General features: G+C 38.9%; 1 protein-coding gene across 3 annotated transcripts in view; it reads left to right on the forward strand.

The window, feature by feature from the left end:
- The window catches only part of atf7ip (activating transcription factor 7 interacting protein), a 57,396-nt gene that overhangs the window by 22,654 nt on the left and 20,242 nt on the right, over positions 1 to 14,500 (forward strand). The window contains exon 1 of one of the 3 annotated variants that reach the window (XM_053615191.1): positions 1,579 to 4,367. The exons of the other annotated variants lie outside the window; for them this stretch is intronic. The gene's annotated coding sequence lies outside the window, so the exon portion shown is untranslated. Of the gene's footprint in view, positions 1 to 1,578; positions 4,368 to 14,500 lie in introns of those variants that run through there. 3 annotated transcript variants of the gene reach the window in all.

The following is a 14,500-nucleotide window of genomic DNA, read 5'->3' on the forward strand; positions in this document are numbered from 1 at the left end:
CAAGACTGTGAGTTTGACATTTACAGCATTTAGCAGACACCCTTATACAGAGCGGCTTACGTTTATCTCATTTATACAACTGAACAGTTGCTGGTTAAGGGCCTTGCTCGAGGGCCCAGTAGTGGCAGCTTAGTGGTACTGGGAGTTGAATCACAACCTTCCAATCAGTAGTCCACTGTCTTAACCAGTGAGTTTGAATCCCGACAATGGCACAGCTGTCTGGCTTCACGTGTCTAGGAGGAAGTAGTGGTCTTGTGTCTTGGTTGGCAGTTGTCATGTGATGGAGTGAAAACTAGTGAGTGGGAGCTGGGAATAGACCACTGGGAGAGAATAGGTGTAAAAAGAAAGATTCAGTGCTTATAACCTTAAGATTGTGTGCTAAAATCCCAGATTTGCCTGTGAACCAGTGTGGAACTTTTTTTCAGTAGCCTCAAGTTGGGGCATGTGAAAAATTAAGTAGTTTCTTGGCATGAGTTTCTTAAAAACACAGTGACTGATCAACCAGAAGTATATGGTGTAGAGGAATGGAAAGTACGCTAAAGGTGGATCAGCAGAATTGTCAACCAGTCAGCGTCAGATGTGCGAGACCTGATTGTGTCCTCCATCTGTGGTGAATTCACTGGAATTCAAGAAACACCAGACTGAAGCACTGAACCCAGGGCACTTGTGTTTGATTACACGGGAATAGCAGGGACATTTTCATTCTTGTTCACTCCTTTTCCATCCCTTACATGTGATGCACAAGAAGACAGTATATTGGGATCAGGTGGTGAAAAACCTCTCAAACTGATGTGTTCTTACTCGAACAAAGAGATCCCAACCACCTTCATTGTTCCAAAAGGTGATTGTGGATATACAATGAAAACAGAATAATCCAGCATGGATTTTAACAGCAAAAGTGAGATTTGATAAAATAAAATACAGCAATGAAGTACTCGATTTAAGGGAGTGATTACGTTTCTAGAAAAACGGGCATCGGATAAACTGCAGTTGTAAAAATTGGCGCATTGGGAATGCCTGCAATTTCTTGTCTGCTTGCCCTCATTCAGGTTCACTGAGCAAGTGCCAAGGCTCTTGCTAAGCTGGTGGCCATTTTGTGTTACTGCACTATCAAGCTGCTGGTATGAAATGGACGAACATAGGAGGGGCTTTTAAAGGAACCTCGTCCTAAACGTCGTGCCACATTGTTTTCTTCTGCATTCTGCAGAAACTAATTCTGCTGCTTTTGTAAAGTTCATAGAAGTGCTGTGCTTCACATGTTGAAGTGTGTTGCCTTTTTTTTTTGTTCTCTTTAGCAACAAGACCTTTAACTGGCAGTCAGTGATAGACAGTTTGTGTTTATTATTAGAATTAATTCACTGGATCTAGCCAATATGTTTGGTTCAAGTTATCTAATAATTACACACCATCTAATTACAGACTATCTGCAGATAGTCTCCTATGCAGACTATCTAAGTATTTACACTCATTTAGTCTCAATTTAAAGGGGTTTTTAATCTAGTGAAAAGATTCTTTGAAGAAATACCTTTCCTTAATTCTTCAGTATAGTGTTTTCATTAGTTCAGTGATTTTGGAATAGGAGGATATCGAGGAAAGGGCATTTGTTGGGGGAGGGTTTTGTTTTTAGCAGAACAAGTCTCAGCTGGTTCAGACTGGTTTCTGCTGCACACCTCTGATTGGCCAGCACTGTTAATGTGTTTTTCTATTTGCTAAAGTAATCTTGTACTAATGCTTATCTAAGTATGTTTTACTCTTTTACAAGGCTTGATATTTTAAGCTTACTGCATGAGTAAAGTCTAGTGCTGTATGATAGTGCTATAGTACCTGACTGTGCACTGTGTCATACTAGACTTGTGGACGTTTGTGCACTCAGCATGGGGTGCGCATTTATTTTTCATATATTTGCAGTCTTGCTTTGTTACTTGCGCTATAGATTGCCTGCCGAATTTTGAGAATGTCTCACTCTCGATATTTAGAATACACCGTTCTGTGTGTGTGTGTGTGTCAGGGAAGGAGCGTGGTAACCAGGATGTGTAAAATTAATAACATGCTAACAGTCTTTCCATATATGAGACCTGTGGTAATATACTGGTGAATTGGTTTTTCCTCATAGTGAAGAATTGGCTATGTTGAATACATGTGATAATATTACATTTTAATTATAGGTAAGAAAAGGGCATTCAAAGACACCCCCCAGTACTGGTAACATTTGGTATAGCCCTGTACCCTGTATAGCTTTCTCACTTCAACCGACTTTTTCCGTCTCTCCAAACACACCCTTGGCTAATTTAGTGCCAGTGAAATCCATTCTTACAGTTTTAATGCTAACCATTGAATAATATTCATTGTTATTTTTGCATTAAAAAATAATAAGGACTATAACCACAATTAACTCTGTTCTGGACAGAATATAAAAATGCATCAATAATTGGATCAGGCTTTGTTCTGTTACACTGAACAACAATATAAGCATGCACACACCTAAAGTTTTGTTGGGAACCCCTGCTCTAGAACTCGGGTGACTCAGCAGATTAGACAGTTTCTCAGAATTTTATAACAGATTAAACAATAACTTGCCCAGGATCTTTAATAACATCTTTCCCTTGATGGAGTAGTCTGATTTTATTGAAATCGAATAGCTATATTGTATGTTAATATGCAGATCGGCTCATTACATTTCAACACCATTCTAGTGTTCTTTTATTTTTATTTGACTTATGGATAAGATGATCGCTGCATCATAAATTGTGCGGTTTTGAAATCTGACTAACACTTTAAAAGTGCCAGCATTAACGGAGCATGTCTGATGCCTGTTGGGAGGGGATTGGCTTTTAAATGTGGCTTGGAGAGACATTTACACTTGTTAAACATGTGGCTAAAATGCATCTCCGTCCTCTGGATTTAAATCTGTAGCATATGTGTCTTGGGTGCATTTACATGTTAATTTTTATATGTATAGTCCCTATCCCTGATACTCAAGACTCATGAAAGTGTAAACCTGCCATAAGAGGTGGTATAAAGTTGATTCCCCTTGAGATCAAGATTCATTAAACATAGACAGACGCCAAGTTATGATCAATAGTCCCAAATGAGGAAACTTGTTTTACTATATTGCTAAATTTGTTTAAATGTTTGTAAATGGCTACTTCCTCCTGTTATTTTGAGGGGCAGAGGTGTTCTTGGCAATGGAGGCTGACTAGAGACATTTGTCTCTGTGCAATACTTGGCACCTGAAGGTGCAGAATTGAGCTTATTGTGGAAAGTGTAATAAAGGATATAAATATAACCCATGAACCGAGCCATGCTTATGTGATCCTGATTTAGCCATGTTTTGAATTGGACCAAGTTATGAAATGAATTACCATTGTCGAATCACAAGACTGATCATAGTTTCTCTTTGAACTCATGTACTTGAATATAACAGTGTGAACACATGCCGGTTTAACACAATTCAGAGGAAAGACAAACTTAATTTTCTCAGCTATTAGATCTACAACATGCCAACTCTAAAGGACATGTGGTACTCTCACTCAAGTTCTCATTATTCCTTCTTTCCTTCTACTTTTTAAAAATCTGTTAACCAAAACCTCTGTCTTCTTTAAGCATAATTCGGTAAACACTGAATAGTCGAGTTCGGTTACCTGACATGATGATAATTTTTCTTCTTCACTGAGTATGTGAAAGTGGTAAGTAGTGTTCTGATTTGCTACACACTTTATGGTAAGAAAACTCACAGACTTATTATTAGAAGACTAGATTTTGTAATTTAAGCATATACAGGCTTCAGGTTATTAAACACATGGCTTTGTCTTGCTCCCTCTTGTGTTGAGTCAGAGTTGCACATCCTGTCACCCCTCTACTTTTTGAAAATGGTTTGGTCTGGGACTAGCAGTAATTTTCCATCCTGTTTGCTCAGTGCTGCAGTGGGGGATGGGGATGGTGTTTCTTTTTCATGGATTTTGGTCTTTTTTTTTTCTAATTTAAGTTAGAAGTTTTTCCTTTCAGATGTTAACATTTCGCACCGCACATTTAAATGACATTTTGAAGTTTTGTTTTTTTTTTTATTTAAAAAAAATGTCCTGAGGTATGAAAGATTTGCCATGTGAAGACAAATCTTGCATACAGAACTGTCCAGATTATTAGTCTATTGTTGTTTGTGGTATTTGTGATTGTGACTAGTGTTCCTACACTGTGCTCTGGTGTTGCTGGGAAGATCGCAAAGAATATGCTCCACCCCTCTGTGCACGTGGTACAGTCCCAGCTCAACTTCTCTCCCTCACTCTGTCTCGCCTATATATAGGGTGAGCAAGAGTAAGGCCAGTTGCACTCGCATTCTTGTTCATGGCCTACGTCTGAAGCTCACGCAGGTTTACATTTAACATTTTTTTTTTACATATTTCTTGTCATGCCGGATCTTTTTCGTTCGCTTTTATGCCACTACTATAATTTAGTGAAAATATATTTTTCAGCATTGTTCAGTATATTTTCGACATTTTTCTGTTCTGTGTGTCATGTCGCGTAGAAGTTAGCATGAAAGCAGTGTCGCAAACTTGGTATGGTTTGGATTGTCGCCTTGGTTTCTTAACAAAAATGTTTTCTTGGATCTATTTTCAGTGTTTCATGTTTTCTTAATGTGCGGAAGAGCTTGTTCTCTTGTTTTCTGTATTATGTATGGATCTTAATACTACTGTTTGTGAAAATGGTGTGCGCTGTGGGTACGTTGATGTTGGCTTGGGACAGTGGGTTGTTGGTAAGGATGAATATTCTTTGGAAAAGTTCTACTTTTTTAAAAAAAAAAATCGGATTGGCCATAATTTGATGAATTAGCCTGTTTGGTTTACAGCTATTTGTTCCCGTCGCAAAGGGTTCATTTTGAATGTATTACGCTTCTGAAGTGTCAACTTAAATTGTTTCCGGCCTTTGGATTAGGGCAGTGCGGTTGTTGGCAACACCAGGCACTGGTGGTGTTGCACATCACCAGGCACTGGTGTTGTTGCACAACACCCTGACGCACATGGTAGAGTCCTAGCTGTGCACCCCTCCCCCTCCTCTTTCTCTGACTCTGTATTGCTCTTTTGCTCCCTCGCTCCTGTCTACATGGTGTGTGCTCTTTGGACCGAGAGGCTATGCTTCCTAGCTTGCTCACATTCTTTCTCTCGTCAACTAATGTGCGCAAAGCTACTAACTCTTTTGACAGTCCTTGAACAATTTTGCACTTGGCATATACTTGCATTACTATTACTTTGTCGCTTTTTTTTCTTCTCTTCACACAAAATCTATAATTTATGAATTGATGTGTAAATGATCTTGCACTTTTGTGAGAGCTTTCCACAGTGATTGTTTTAAATTGTCATTTGCTTATGTTTTTTTTTTTTTTTTTTGGTGCCCCCCCCCCCCCCCCCCTATGAAATAGCAATAAGCAATAACAAGAAAAAGCAATAACAAAACATGGATTTAGATGCACTTCTAGAAAAAGATGTGCCAGAAGTGAGGCACTAAATAAGATTTATTGAAACTCATATCTTGTCTTATCTTCTAGATTGTTCGGGAGTGCATTTTTACCCTGTACTTTCTTATAAACAACTTTTGTTTAATGAGCATAATCTTGTGTAGAAATCAGGTTTGTCAGTAACCTAGTCTGTAATATTGACTAATTAGACAGGGAAAAACTACAGGTAACTGTCTCACCTGGCTAAACTGGTAGCTAGGTAGTTTTTAGAGGTTCATACCACATTTTGGTTAAAAATGGAATAGTCTGCTACACATTTGGGTGTGTCCACTGCAGATCGAGGTAGCACAGACCCACCCTGGCCCACCCATGGGTACACCAATATGTGGAAATCTGGAGATGTATTTTCTCTTCAGTGTCTTTGAGAAGCTATCTCTGGTGTGCTTGTCACCACAGAAATCTGGTGATGAGGATCACATTGGGGCTTTCATCTGGAGTCATTTTTGACTTTGCTCCTTCACCATCTGTCTTGATTTTGATTGACTTGTTTGGCTGGGAAACATGAAGATGAGGATCAAAGAAGAGTGTACAGTATTGGAACACTTCTGGTTTTCTCTGGGGAGAACTTGCACCCCTTTTTGCTTGTGGAAGAAATACTTTAGTCTCAACAGGAAAACCTGAGAATTCCTAAGAAGTATTGAGTTCTCAGTAGATGTTACCACATCACATTAAGCTGGAATCAGTGTAAGCTGAAATCAGTGTAACCAGTAAAACCTTTTAGTGAGAACGCCATTACCAAAATGGAGAATATGCACACCAGTGGCGGCTACGTGTCTGAACCATGGGTTTGCAACCTTCAAAGAACTTCCAAGCGCAGATGTGATCATGGTACACGCCTGCAGCTAAAACAAAATCCGCTGATGTCAGTAAGCTTGAACCTGGCTGCAGCTCAGAGATCTCTAAAGTTTACTCACATGAGCTCTGAAGTTGATTGAAGCAGGTCTTGCATGAGCTCCAACAACCATTGTAACTATGTATCAACTATGATCATAGTTGTTGATTACACTTAATGATTAGCTTACTTGGGGATTTCCTCAAAAAAGCCACCAAATGTTTGCCAGCAGTAGCATGATACATGCTAGCAAAGGCACAGTTGGTTTTTAAGACATTAAATATTCTTCCATTCTTGGATTTGTGATGAGATTAATCCATGTTTATGCACATCTGTGTAACATGCTTTATTCTGGCTCGTAGATCTGATTTCATAGATCACAAATGTGTGGTTTGTGCAGAAGGCCCCATTGTAGGGGTGGTTCGATTTATTGTTTCACGGAAGGAGAAAAGGAAACTCATATTGAAGATAATTTAGACTTTGTCTCATGCTGTAGTTTGCGGCATATGGAATTTTAATAATTTCATTGAGAGTCCTGGGATTAAGACAAACCTTGCTTCTTTAAGTTTAAATTTCTCATCTCCCTTTTTGCTCACACCTTTTGGTATCTGGTAAAAATTTCGGGAAGGAAAGGATCTCGGATTTCTTGTTCTCTACCACTTTACCACTGTCATGATATTTTCATATCATGGAATTCTTTGTTTCTCTTCTTTGTGATCTTACTGCAGTGTCTTAACTGACCAACTGCGTGGGATCAGGACCATGTAAAGAGGGATTCTGATTATTTCAAGTTAGGTTGCAATATCTGCATTGTCAGTCAGCATAACGCTGTCAATGAATCCAGTCAGAAAATACCAAATCAAGGTTTCAAGCCAGTATTGACCGAGTCTATGCTCCATCTCAAATCGATGGATCCCCAAGTTTCAGCTGTACAAGTTGAATTACTGCAACAGAAAACATCTCTTTGAATTTTACTGTAACATGTTGAAAAGCAATATTAATTACTTTAACTAGTCAAAGCTATAGTTTAAAACTTGTGTCCCTATACAAGCAATGTAAACAAGCAATGTGATTTATTGTTTGTGTAATATTGCAATGCTTAAATGAGGCAAGTAAATATTGAGCAATTTCCTTTTTTTTTCTTTTTCTTTTTTTTCTTCTTTAACTGCTCACTAACTGCTAAATTTCTAATGATTTACCCATTAGATGGTTATAAATCTAGGAGGAATAAGTCTATGGAGGTGCAGAAATTCATTGACTGAAGATTTCTCCTAATTAACCAGACATGTTTTGTCATGCATCAATGATAGTTTCCTGTAGTTTTGCCTGAAGATTAGATGCATGGTCTTGTATTACAGAAGGTTTGTTATTGTTTGCTGTATTGACAATTAAAATTACCATGACCAATTATTATAATTTTTTTTCTCATAACCAGTATGTTTTTGCAGCACTAAAGTTAGTTTTATACCTTGTTTGTTTTCCTTTGAATGCATTTTTATGTACATGTTTATTTAGTTGGCAGATGATTCAAAGCCTCTTTCAAGTGAGGCAGAATCAAGTTCAAGCAGAGAGCATAGGGTCATGCTCAAGGATCCAACTTTTTGGCAGTCCCACAATTTAGAATAACAAACTTTAGGCCACAAACATAGCATGACAGTCATGTTGTTAAGGTGGTTTACTTTTATGAACCAAGCCACAATTTGAGGATAAAATTCAGAGTGTATTTTTACAATATATGGAAGATGGTGGTTTCTGGTTCTTCAGTGCCTTAATCAGAAGACTGGTGAATTGGATTACATTAATGAAATCCAGTATTTGGTGACTAGTACCTGCATTCCTGAAGGTAACGTTTTACAGACTGCATCGGAACGTACATGATAGTCTTAAGAAAGCTGTTTGGACATGACCATGGTTATGCTCTTCAAGATTTCATATTGGATGCCTTTTCTATAGAGCATCTGCTAATGAGAAGCACATACCATATAGGCCTAGAGGTTTTCTTGCACTTACTGGAATTACGAACTTCCCTCATCACATCCTCTAAGCCAAACACTTACCCATTTTGGAATTTTCCTTGTTCATCATTAATGTATGTCAATACCACATGCATAATTGAAATGCTAGTTTAAGGATTTTGCAATCATAACTAACACTTGACAGAACTTCACATTTTATGCTCGGGGGAGGGGGTGGGGTACAGGAAAATCACAAATATTCCATGTGTCCTGGAAACCTCAGTGGGGAAATCTGAGTGTTACAGATTGCAGATATAGATGCAGCCAAATGGAATCACTGGCTATGTGGACAAATCTGGAGTGAGCAAAGAACACGCACACGAAAGCCCTACATCTAAACCACAGGCTTACTTGTGTTGACAATCCTGCAGGCTCTGACGAATTTAGGCTAAAGTTAGGCGATCTGCTTCAGAAAAGCACTTGGGGGGGAAAAAATAGCAGGAGGTGTATCTCGTACTCGCAGTTCATGGTATACCACACTTGTTATTGAAATAACATATAAATCTAGGCACAAAATGACAAGTGTTCAAAGTACCAAAGTCATTTTCTTAGAGGTTTTCAAATGGTGGGCTTGTATAGGACAATTTTTGTTATGCTCCCTCTAATGTCGAGACGGAGCTGTGCAGCTCCACAGCCGTGTCCTTGGAAAAAGTGGTACGATCCGTTCGTAGCTGTAATTTTCCACTCTCTTTGTGCAGAAGTGGAGGAGGGGATTTATTCAGCCTTTCACCATGTGGAGATTGACTACAGCCAGAGACTTTTTTTTTAATGTATATAAAATATTTTACAATTATACATATTGTGTGAAGCTTGTACTAGACCAGAGGAAGCATGTTTCCACTTCTCTGGTGCCAGCAGATCCTGTGCTTTGTGTATAACTACTGAGAGAATAAAAATCTTGATTTCTATCATGAAACCAACATGGTTATGAGTATGTTTTGGCTGGTCACTCAACCTCTGAATTTTAGCATGCCTGTCAGTATGGTTTTTTTTTCTTTTTCTTTCATCGGTCAGGCTTCACCCATGACACCACAGGAAGAGCTTGTTGCAGTGATTTGCTCTGCTTCTTTTGTAATGTCAGTAGATCTGGAGTTGTACACAAATTTGTCCATAGTCCTTTTTGCCCAGATTGTTTGCAAGTACCTTTTAAGATGGTGATCGCATGTTTACCAAGCAGTGCTTTACTGCGCTACTAACTAGCGGTGCCGAGTTTATGGTAAAGGTTTTTTTTTTTTTGTTTTGTTTTTTAAATTATTATTTATTTAATTACTTAATTGTAGACTGCATGCTTATATATTAAGACCATCATTGGAGGAACTATATTATAGGCAATATTTCTGTCATGCTCCCTCTTGTGTGGAGACAGAGCTGCGCAGCAAAACACCCCTCTGTGAAAATGGTACGATCTGCACCTAGCTGTAATTTTCCACTCTCTTTGTGCAGAAATGGGGGAGGGGATTGATTTGCAGCTCTTACCATGTGGTTATTTTTATTTTATTTTTTTAAAACTATTTTGCTTAATGATTTTTTACAGTTATACACCAAGACATTCTTTTCTTTTGCCCTCTTGAATGTATATCTTGACTTAATTTTTATATATATATATACACACACACACATATTATAGGACTTGGTCTAGTTTGTGTGTTGGTATGTTTTACCTGGTTCAGTGTTGTAGTTTACACTGTGTTGATATTCCTACAACAAGGTGTTAATAGTGACACCTAAACACAATGTGCTACACCGAGGAGCATGTGGTGTTGGTTGCTTATGTAGTCCTCCTGCCCCTCTGGTTCTGTGTGCGCGTGTGTTTATGAGCTCTTCCTGGCTGACACGTTAGCTCACTCATGTGTATTGCTTGCGTTGTAGCTGATTGGGGCAAGCTACTGAGTGAGAATTAACAGGCGTATCTTTTGAATTTTGTGCTGCTTTTCTTGACTAATTTTTTTTTTTTTTTTTTTTTTACATGGTCAGTGCCTGCTTCACATAATAATCCTATGGAGCATACTATGTTTTCAAAAATGCCCTGAGCTTCTTTTGGGAAGCTCTCAGCTGCATTTTGGAACAGCGGTTTTTAACATGGCCTAGCTTTAAATACCAAGCTATGTTTAATATCTAATGTTAGTTAGTTGAGGTATCTTTATGTAACATCAATTAACTAGCTTTGCTGGCTAACGTAAGATTAACATCTGTATAAGTTGGCTAGCAATTTCTTTAGTTGTAAAATAGGCTGCATTGGTTATTTTTTTCCTCTATCTGCTTTTGCTAATGTTAATGTCCACAAGAATTAATTCCTAACAAAAAAGGTTTGTACTTCATTTATTCTTTGTTGGGGCAATCCATACAGGATTTCGCAGAGTTTTTTTGTGTGATTATTGTGGCCAAAAATGCTTGATTTTGCTGTAGTTTTTTCAAAATTTGCGATGCAATTTGTGGGGTTTTTTTTTTTACGGAAAACTACTTCATTTGGCAAAATGTGCAAAACAATTTAATGCAATTGCAAGTCTTTTGCAGTTTTTTTTTTTTTTTTTTTTTTTTTTTTTTTTTTTTTTTTTTTTTTTTGGTAAATGAGACCTTTTTAGCTGTACTCATGTTCGACTCGCGTGAATCCAAGAGGTCTTTGGCTAAATGCATGTTATGATAACGTCACATGACGTGTCTTGGCCCAAATCTGTGAAAAGTTGCAAGGTCCTGCAAATGTTGTGTTTCCTTGATTTTTGCGGTTATGATGTCTGGTCACAAAATCCTGGAGGGACTCTTTGGGGGCTTGGTGACTTTGTGGTTAGCATGTTTGCCTCGCACCTCCGGGGTTGGGGGTTTGATTACTGCCTCCTCCCTGTGTGCATGGAGTTTGTGTGTTCTCCCCTTCCGGGTACTCTGGTTTCCTCCCCCAGCCCAAAGATGTGTTTTAGGCTGATTGTCTGTAGTGTGTGAATGGGGGTGTGTGCGAACTCTCACTGCTGTTTTTACATTCATTCTGATATGTCGCCAGAGTGCCTTATTACGTTCATTCTGCTTAAGACACTCCGCCGAAACACCTGGACACTGTGCCTAAGCCTTTCTATAGTAGGCAAAACCCTGATTTCCATTGTTCAGAGGAAAACCTTGATGTTGCAAGGATTTGTTTTGCTTTTTTACGTGGGATCACAAAGTCTGGGGTTATTCACATGCGTATGTCCTACATACATGTACGCAAATCTGTTTTCATCCTGATTTGTTGAGGGTGTCCTCAACATGGTGCTCTCTTATTAATGAGTCCTAATATGCTGTACCATCAGTGTTGCCAACTTCTGTTTGCGCGAAGTCACCAAATGGCACCATGGATTAACTTGCATAGTCACAGAATTGTCACTCATTTGTCAATAAAAACCTGTTGAATGAAAAAGGCAGACATTTTGAAGATTAGAATTGAATATTATCAGAATAGGAGATGGTTGGGGTTTTTATTTTTTTTTTAAATAAAAAATTAAATAATTTGCTGTCTCAACTTCTGTGATAGTGATGTGAGCTGGAAAGCTCAGGTTTGGTGATTAACTAATCATTACAGACAATACGTTTATAATCTGGACCAGAACTTGTCATGCTCCCTCTTGTGTTGATAAAGATTTGTGCAGCAGAACACCCCTCTGCTTTGTGAAAGTGGTACAATCTGTGCCTGGCTGTAATTTTCCACTCTCCACAGCAGTGGGGGAGGGGATGGAGTTTCTGCTTTTCACCACCTTGTCATGGATTACTGTTTACAATGTCTGTTTAGAGACATTTATGTCGTCTTCAAAGTTTGTGTGAAGGTTCATGGAGGTTTGGAGCAAAGACCTAATTTTGGCATATTTTATCTAGTACAACGTTTGCCCTGTAAATTCGTTGTCACTACATGGTGTGGTGGTGGTGGTCACACCTGAGTACATCTGCTCCACCCACTGACGACGTGTTGGTTTACTTCTCATCCCCCGCTGCTTCTCTCACTTGTGTCTGTATATGTTGGGAGTTCTTCAGTTATGAGCCTTTTGCTCACTACACTGTGCACAGATGATGAGTGATTTAACAAATGTTTCTCAGATTTTCTTCTTGCTTTTCCTGGTTCTTTTTTCTGTTTGAGATTTTTAGTACGAACTCATCGGATCTCCTTGTTTGGCCACGGTTTCTCCCGGGGGGAAAAATGAGTCTTGATGTGCTGTGCCATAATTCCCCACACATGGGACAAACAAGCAGCTACATTGTAACAAAGCAATGTTCTTTGGGTTTTGAGTTAATCACTTAACTACAAATTAGGGCTATTCCTGTCAAGCTCCCTCTTGTGTTGAGGCAGAGCAGAACACCCCTCTCCTTTGTGATAAAGTGGTATGATCTGTGCCTAGCTGTAATTTTCCACTTGCTTTGTGGAGCTGTGGGGGAGGGGGTCTATTTCAACCTTTCACCACATGGTCTTTGACTATTTTTCATGTCGTACATGATGATTTACACACACCTTTACATTGAGACTTGTTTGCCTTTATACCTTTTTAAAGTATGGTCCTGTTTCTATAGAACGTTTTGACTTGATTTCTTGTAGGGAATTGTCCCTGCTGTGACACCCGTTGTATTTGTGCTGTAACTGTTGGTGTTCGTACAACGCTGTGTTCAGGTTTCAGCATTATCACCACACTGTGCTCCACCCAGTAACATGGCGTTTGCTTGTTTAGACACACTCCCTGGTTCATGCTTGTGTGTATGTGTGTTTCGACTTCCTCCGGTCTGAGAGATCCTATCCCACTTGCCTTGTGTATTACTTCTTTCTGATTGTTGCCTTTTTAACCAATTCTGGTTTTGTTGGAGGCAACTGTCATACACTTAAAAAAAAAACAAAAAAAAAAAACAAATGTTATAACTTTGGTTTATACAGGTCACTCTGCTAGGACAAAAACACCATTTCTGTGAGATCCCAAAATCTGAAACTTGTTCTCCATGCCTTGTTACCCAAAATACCCTACTGTGAAACATGACTGTGTTCGCAATTTCCCTAGTGAGTCTTGATGTGCTGTACCATTTTTAAAAACTCAGACCACACACAGGGTATTTACGTTGTTTCTCATTATTTGAGGGGGAGATTTTTCTGATTAATCTCTTATTAGAAACTGAGCCTTTTAGTTTAGGTTTGTCATGCTCCCTCTTGTGTTGAGGCAGAGCTAAACAGTTGAACACCCCTCTTTGTGAAAGTGGTACAATCCATGTGTAGCTGTAATTTTCCACTCTTGCGTAGCAGTGGGGGAGGGGTCCCTTTCGCCATGTTGGTTCTGAATAACATTTGTGTTTATAGGCTATATGAAATACCAGGACATGAGCAGTATTTATCTAGAGCAGTCATACATGGTGTGTTGTAACCATGATACTTGTACAAGTGGTGTTAATGGTGACACCCGAACCTTCTGCTACACCCAGTAACATATAGTGTTGGTTGCTTGTTTAGTTCCCCTCCCCCAGTGGTTCTGTGTGTGTGTGTGTGTGTGTGTGTGTGTGTGTGTGTTGAGCTATTCAGATTTGATAGATGTTAGCTTGCTACCTTGTGCATTCAGTATTCATACAGCTGATCTTTATGATTTTTATGGAGATATTTTTGGACACCTCATGACTCTCACATGAGCTTGTAAACATCAAACATGGTTACACCTGAGATGTTACTTTCTCTGAAAGATCACAATATTATGGATATAAAAAAGAAAAATTATTCTTTGTGCCTTTTGTCCCAGAATGTTTAACAACCCCCAAAACCCCTTGTGCTCACTAGTGAGTTTTGATGTGCTGTCTCACGTCACTATGCACACGCATGGACTATGTCTGCATGTTGGCATAGCTACATAGTAGCTAAAATTGTGCTTTTTGGTGGTGGTGTTGTAATTAACCTTGTTACCTTGTGTGTTGAGGCAGAACACCCTCTCCTTTGTGAAAGTGGTACGATCCATGCCCAGCTGTAATTTTCCACTCTGTTTGTGCAGTAGTGGGGGTAGGGATCAATTTCAACCTTTTACTAATGAGATCTTTGACTATTTTTCTTGTAGTATATGAAATTTTTACAGATCATTTACACCCAGATTTATTTGCCTTGTACACTTTCAGTGTTTGGTCTACAAATTGTTCAGGTCTTTGGGTGCAGTTTATTCGGTTTGAGAA

The sequence above is a fragment of the Ictalurus furcatus genome, chromosome 26, assembly GCF_023375685.1.
Source record: "Ictalurus furcatus strain D&B chromosome 26, Billie_1.0, whole genome shotgun sequence".
NCBI classification, from domain to species: Eukaryota; Metazoa; Chordata; class Actinopteri; order Siluriformes; family Ictaluridae; genus Ictalurus; species Ictalurus furcatus.